We start from the raw sequence: 7,605 nt of genomic DNA on the forward strand, positions 1-7,605 counted from the left end.
AAAGCCCACAGATCAGTGGCCCACCGTTCAAAAGCCCACAGATCAGTGGCCCACCGTTCAAATGCGACTTTTATATCATATACAGGGTGAATCAGAAAATGGAAGTGCCACTTACCATATAAGACTGGTTACCGCAAAATATTAATTTAATATTATTATTTATTTGTGGACGCGTTGTTTATGGATATTACTTTGTGCGAGGCAGTCAGCGGCAGGATAGAATAAAAATAGTAATTAGGAAGTAGGTATTATGCGTAGTGTACAGCATAGAAAATTAATCTTATTTAACAATAATTTATTACGTTGAATTTTATAATGTACTGCTTGTTACAGGTATAAAAATAGATTTAACGAATTTTAAAAGTCGTTGCGATATAAAAAAACAACTGTATACATATATTTTGATATTTTTTAATAATCGGGAAAAAAATTAACTTACTAACTACACATTTATAACCGATAAGAAACACAAAAGAAATCGTTACGACAAAAGTATTCACACGCAGCCGATACACATTAGAGTTCGAGTTACATCACGTTCTACGCTTGTAAATAAAATAATAGTATCTAAAGCTATAACGTATCACACTGTATCTAAGTCCATTTTGCAATCTATAAGTATTACAACTGCATGCTCGAATACTAAAAAATAAAACAAGTTACATCAGAATCTCTGCTACATTACAACGGTTTGGTAAAGCGCACTTTGGCATAATCGGATAAAAATATGTTTTACAACTACACAGTCATAAGCGACGAAAAGATACAAAAGCAACCGTGTTCGAGTTACATCACGTTCTACGCTTGTAAATAAAATAACAGTATCTAAAGCTATAACGTATCACAGTGTATTTCAGTCCGTTTTGTAACTTATATGTATCAGAACTTTGTTCAAAAATAACAAACATCAGTATAAAGTTATGTTGTATCTTTTCCGCACGAAGTAACACGCCTAAAGATTTTATCTCTTAAATCTAAACATATTTTTACATAAATATGCTGTAATGTCTTATGGTTTTCTAATCCTTATGTAGGTTTCATACGAGTCGTTGCATATGGGACAACGCTTAGCTTTTAAACGTTTGATACATGTAACGCAACAGGCAAGATGTCCACAAGGTACGAAAGCATGTGTGCGCTCGTTAGTAAGGCATACCGTGCATATGTCTGAAGAAGATTTTGCTTCTGATGGACTTAGAGTTTTCGTTACATTCCAGTCTACATTTCTCGTTTGCAATTCCAAATGTGACATCTTCCTTCAGCAAAGGCTCGGCACTTCGGTGCGCCGTATTTCAATACTAAAATTGTAATTTAATTTTAGACTCAACTACAAAATTCTTTGTACAAAAGTTATTACCTTGCTCTTTTCCATAAAACGACATCGTACCGTTTGTACTGCCTCGTGATATTTCTTGAGTCCTTAATATAACGAGCAATTTTTAAACGACACTGGCAAATACAACAAGGATAACGTAGTATTCACAGCAAGCAATAACTACGACACAAGCAGCATTTACGACATATGACAAAAGCAGAATTTACGAGTAGTACAACATAAGCGATCAACACATGTCCGTATTTTTGGTTAAAAAACACGTGGCGGTGAGATCGCGCGGGAAATGTGCATTAAGCTTGATACGCAATGCACGGTACACGCAATAAAAGTAAAAAATACTATTGATCGAAACGAACTTCTCCACTATTGGTTGTGCCTCTGCATTGTGTGTTTCTCGCGCGATCTTACCTCCACGTGTTTCCTAACCAAAGATACAGACGCGTGTTGGTCGCTAATGTCGTACCACCTTTGTTTAGTTGCTTTTGTCGTTTAATTTTTATATTGAAAATTGTGCTATTTGCTTTTGTCGTTTAATTACCGATCAAAAAGTTTTGCTTTGCAATTATGATTTGTCGAGATTATTTCATTCGTTCATGCAACAGAGATTCATGCAATAAGATTCATCGAGCAATAATTTGTTATTTTTGAACAAAGTTCTGATACATATAAGTTACAAAATGGACTTAGATACAGTGTGATACGTTATAGCTTTAGATACTGTTATTTTATTTACAAGCGTAGAACGTGATGTAACTCGAACTCTAATGTGTATCGGCTGCGTGTGAATACTTTTGTCGTAACGATTTCTTTTGTTTTTCTTATCGGTTATGAATGTGCAGTTAGTAAGTTAATTTTTTTCCCGCTTATTAAAAAATATCAAAATATATGTATACAGTTATTTTTTTATATCGCAACGACTTTTAAAATTCGTTAAATCTATTTTTATACCTGTAACAAACAGTACATTATAAAATTCAACGTAATAAATTATTGTTAAATAAGATTAATTTTTTATGCTGTACACTATGCATAATACCTACTTCCTAATTACTATTTTTATTCTATCCTGCCGCTGACTGCCTCGCACAAAGTAATATCCATAAACAACGCGTCTACAAATAAATAATAATATTAAATTAATATTTTGCGGTAACCAGTCTTATATGGTAAGTGGCACTTCCATTTTCTGATTCACCCTGTATATGATATAAAAGTCGCATTTGAACGGTGGGCCACTGATCTGTGGGCTTTTGAACGGTGGGCCACTGATGTGTGGGCTTTTGAACGGTGGGCCACTGATCTGTGGGCCATTGAACGGTGGGCCACTGATCTGTGGGCTTTTGAACGGTGGGCCCCTGATCTGTGGGCAATTGAACGGTGGGCCATTGATCTGTGGGCCATTGAACGGTGGGCCATTGATCTGTGGGCTTTTGAACGGTGGGCATTTATCCGTGGGCAAACGAACAAAAATTCACTTTCTGTGGGCGTTTGATCTGTGGGCATTTGAACGGTGGGCAACTGATCTGTGGTCATTTGAACGGTGGGCAACTTTTCGTGTCCAATCGCACTGTGTCCATTTGATACGTGGCCAATCGCTACGTGGGCAATAGAACCGTGTCCAATTGATCTGTGTCCAATTGAGCTGTGGCCAATCGCACTGTGTCCTATTGATACGTGGCCAATCGCTACGTGGGCAATAGAACTGTGGGCAATTGCACCGCCACCGACCGCTGTTACTTGCCGACTCCTCGAGACGAGCGTTGCGCTCGGCTAGCAGACGTTACATTTTAAGAGAGACTCGTGCTGCTCTCGTGTGTTCACTTACATGAACTAATCGGGTTTGTTACCTTTATACGTAAAACTCGCAGGCGGCCAACTGAAATCAAGTCGCCTAGCGACCTAGCCCTTACAGTATTGTAAAAGATTTACCACTAGCAGCGCTGTGGCGGGTCGCTTTAGCGCCGTCTGGTAGAAACCGCCAAAGCTCTTAGAGCTGATGTATATAGATGAACGCACGTGGGCAGCACGATCGCTCAACGGGCAGCCGGTTTCGAACGGCCGTCGGCTCGGGGAGTCGTTCAGTAACGCGCAGAGGAAACGGATCGGAGATAGGACCAATAAAGTGAGACCTGACACACTTATAAAAGTTTCCTTTATTCATCCTGAGCGGCTTCCAGGGAAATCTCACTAGAAAAGAAAACTTCCTCTTACAGAAAATAATTCAGAAGTGGGATTAGGGTATTCAAACCCCACGGATAATTGGAGTAAGTCCAAATAAAATCGGAGCAAGACCACATACCTTCACGGTTAAAGTGAAGGAAGCAATTCAGCTATATTGGGCTGTAACGGAGCAGGCCACGCAGTCGGCAGACTCCTCACGGGAACAGATCCCACGATGACGGACTTTGATGAGGCGGCAGAGCGGGCACGGTTATCTGCGATGACCGTAGAAAGCCTAAAAAAGGAAGCAAAAAAGCGTCAGCTAATAGCCGTGGGAAACAAAGAGGCAATAATTGATACGATTATGGCCTACCTCATGCAGCGGGCAGGCGAGGAGGAGCCGAGCGGAGCGGAGCAGTCCGAGGAGGACGACGACGGAGCGGCCCGATCCACCAAGTCAGCCCCGGCGGCAGGAGCGAAGGCCAAGACGCAGGGACCAGGGCAGGTCCAGACGCCGAATTTTGTTGCGCTCTTTGCGGAACAACTGCAGCAACAGCACCAAGCCATGTTGGAGCAGCAGCAGCGGCAGAACCAGGTCCTGATGGAGCAGCAGCAGCGGCAGAACCAGAACATGCTGGAGCAGTTCCGGCAGTTGCTGCAGCAGGCAAACCACTTGGCGGATCCAGGGAATAGCAGCCCGATGGAACCGGAGGTCGAGCGGACCACACCACCGGCGGAAGATGTAAGAATTGAACATTTTTATACTAACGGAGATACGTATTTAAATAATAATAATTCGGTCCGAGTGATAGCACCGCTAATACCTTTGTTCGGCGGAACGGACGACGAAAACGTGGTAGCCTGGGTCAAGCGGGTCGACCAGATCGCGGAGATTTACCACGTAACCCCGGGAACAATTTTGTTGGCGGCTTCCAGTCGTTTCACCAAAGAAGCGAAGACCTGGTACGAATACCAGACCGGTTCGGTTTTGCGGTCGTGGCAAACTCTGAAAGAGGCAATAGTGCGAGTGTTTGAAAATCGAACTCCTTTCTATTTGCAAATACAAAAGATAGAAGCACGTAGATGGAACTTTTCAAAAGAAACATTTCAAACGTACGCGATTAACAAGCTCGCGTTAATAAAAAAACTGAACTTACCAGTGCGCGACACAATCAATCTCCTGGTCGGCGGGATTGGCAAATCGTCCCTACGGGCGACGGCGGCCACAGTCAAGGCCGAGACGGTGGAAGATTTCCTCGAAGAAATGAGGAAAATCACCGCAGCTTCTAGTGAGTATCCTAGAAGAAGCACACCTTCTAATAATCGTTTTGTAAAATCTAAGGAAACTGGTACGAGAACGGAGCGGACGCGGTCCGACGGCAAAAACATAACGGCAGCAGTACCTGCAAAGGAGCCGGAGCTGCGATGTTTCTACTGCAAGGCTCTTGGTCATCGAAGGCCGGATTGTCCAGCCCTGCAGCGGAAAGATGGTCCTCGAGAACAGCGGTATGCAGCCAGCGTTGCGGCGGTTGCAAAGGAGCAGCCGGAGGAATCTCAGGATCCCGACGAAGAGGATACCGTAGTGGCGGTCTCTGCGTGCGAGCGTAATATTAAAATGAGCGAGCGTCCAATTTATGTAATTAAGATTAATGAAATTAATTGTAGCTTACGGGTTCTAATTGATACCGGGAGTCCCGTTTCATTCGTGCGGGAAAGTATTTGGCTGAAATACTTTGGTTCCGAAAAACCGTTGGAGTCCAAGGGTAAATTCCACGCCATCAATAACAAGCCGATAGAGACCTGTGGAAAAATAGAAACATGTATTTGCTTTCAGCAATGGCCCGAAAATAGATTCTCAATAAACTTACATATTTTGAAAAACAGCGAATTCTGAAACGATCTTCTTATAGGACGCGACTTCTTAAACGAAAATAAGATAACAATTACTTACATTCCAAGCACTTGGGAGAACCAAGGAAAAACTCTGTTGTGGCCACACTTTGATGTATGCGAGGTCACCTCGGTTGTGGAGACATCCCTCGAACAGTGTAATACAGACTTCGGTCCTGAAATAGATAACAAAGTTAGAAAGCTAATTTTGAATATTGAAAAGGCAGATATTCCCGAGATAGTAGACGATTATAAAGTGCGAATCAATCTAAAAGATAATTCAATATACGCGTATTCGCCTAGAAAATTTGCTCACGTTCAACGACTTGAAATTCGTAAAATAATTGATAATTTAATAGAACGAGAGATAATTACAGCTAGTAATTCACCTTACTGTGCGAGAGTAGTTCCGGTGCAGAAGCGGAATGGGACGGTACGTCTTTGCGTTGACTTGAGACCCCTCAATAGTCGGGTAGCCAAGCAAAAGTTTCCTTTTCCACTCGTTGAGGATTGTCTCTCCACACTGGGAAATAAAAAGATATATACAGTATTAGATTTGCGAGATGGGTTTCATCAAATCAAGGTCCATCCGGATGACACGAAATACTTTTCGTTTGCGACACCCGATGGACAATATGAATATACCCGGTTACCTTTCGGTTTCTGCGAAAGTCCAGCGGAATTCCAGAAGCGTCTGGTACAAGTTCTGCAGCCTCTGATCCGGCGGGACAAGGCCATTGTGTATATCGACGACATCATGATAGCGTCCGAGTCAATGGATGAGAATTTAGAGACCCTGAAAGAAGTATTAATAATATTAAAACAATATCGGTTTGAATTAAATTACGCTAAATGTCAATTTCTTAAAAAAGAAGTACAGTACCTTGGTTACGTTGTAAATGAACAAGGGATAACTCTCAGCTCTCGTCACACTGAAGCTATCGACAGGTTTCCGAGGCCGAGGAATGTGCATGAGGTCCAGCGATTCCTTGGGTTGGCGAGTTACTTCCGAAAGTTCATAGAGAACTTCGCGGTGAAGGCCAGACCATTGTATAATTTACTGAAAAAGAATCAGGAGTTTAATTTTAATAATGATTGCAAAATAGCTTTTCAAGTACTTAAAAATGAATTAAAAGCGTACCCTGTATTAAGAATCTATAACCCGGAACTGGAGACACAGCTGCACACTGATGCCAGTGCGCAGGGGTTAGCAGCTGTCTTAATGCAGAGGCAACTGAGTCAGGGTTGGGCACCGGTAGCCTACTTCAGTCAGGCCACTAACCAGGCTGAAAGTAGATATCATAGTTTCGAATTATAAATGTTAGCGATAGTGCGAGCTGTAGAGAGATTCCACATTTATCTCTACGGAATAGAGTTCATGGTAATAACAGATTGTAATGCATTGGTCTACGCGGTGAACAAAGCTAGTCTCAACCCTAGGATAGCTAGATGGACTCTCGCTTTGCAGAATTATAAATTTAAACTGTCACACAGACCTGGTAAGCGTATGGCGCATGTCGATGCCCTCAACAGACACGTAGCGCTGATTGATGCGCTGCCATTAGAAGCCGAACTGATTTTTAGAGAGCTTCAGGACCCAACTGTTCAGCAGCTGGACTAAGAATCTGGAACACAAAGAAAGTGACAAGTTTAAATTGATAAAAGGTCTTTTATATAGACAGGGAGAGGATAGAGCGAGGTTTTATGTACCAGAGGCCATGGTAAATCAGATATGCAGAGTTTATCACGATGATTTGGCACATTGCGGGATTGAAAAAACTGTGGAGGGTATAAAACAAACCTACTGGTTCTCCTCAATAAGAAAACAGGTTAAAAGGTATGTGGACAACTGCATAACCTGCCTTACCGCCAATGCCTCACCTCATGCAAGGGAAGGAGAACTGCACTTGATAAATGGGCCAAACTTACCCTTTCAAATTCTGCATCTTGATCACTTTGGTCCTCTGCCGGAATCAGGCGGATTCCGACACATTCTCGTCGCGGTGGAAGCGTTCACACGGTACACTTGGCTGATACCCGCGCGATCAACCACGGCGAAAGAAACGATCGAACATTTGCGTTTATTATTTAACATATTCGGCACTCCGAGCGAAATCGTGGCCGATCGCGGTACGGCGTTTACGGCGAAAGACTTTGTTAACTTCGCGTCAGCCCTTCGTATCAAATTACGGCACGTAGTGGTGGCGTCCCCATGGGCG

At 42.6% G+C, this 7,605-nt stretch overlaps 1 long non-coding RNA gene across 1 annotated transcript; it reads right to left on the reverse strand.

Annotated features, from left to right (window-relative positions):
- Positions 1-826: 826 nt before the first annotated feature.
- LOC139108795 (uncharacterized) lies at positions 827-1,581 on the reverse strand. The gene is made up of 2 exons (XR_011546720.1): positions 1,358-1,581; positions 827-1,298 (listed from the first exon to the last, which is right to left on the reverse strand). It is a non-coding gene; the product is annotated as an uncharacterized lncRNA (long non-coding RNA).
- Between the last annotated feature and the right edge of the window lie 6,024 nt (positions 1,582-7,605).

Source organism: Cardiocondyla obscurior, linkage group LG16 (genome assembly GCF_019399895.1).
Source record: "Cardiocondyla obscurior isolate alpha-2009 linkage group LG16, Cobs3.1, whole genome shotgun sequence".
In the NCBI taxonomy this organism is placed as follows: domain Eukaryota; kingdom Metazoa; phylum Arthropoda; class Insecta; order Hymenoptera; family Formicidae; genus Cardiocondyla; species Cardiocondyla obscurior.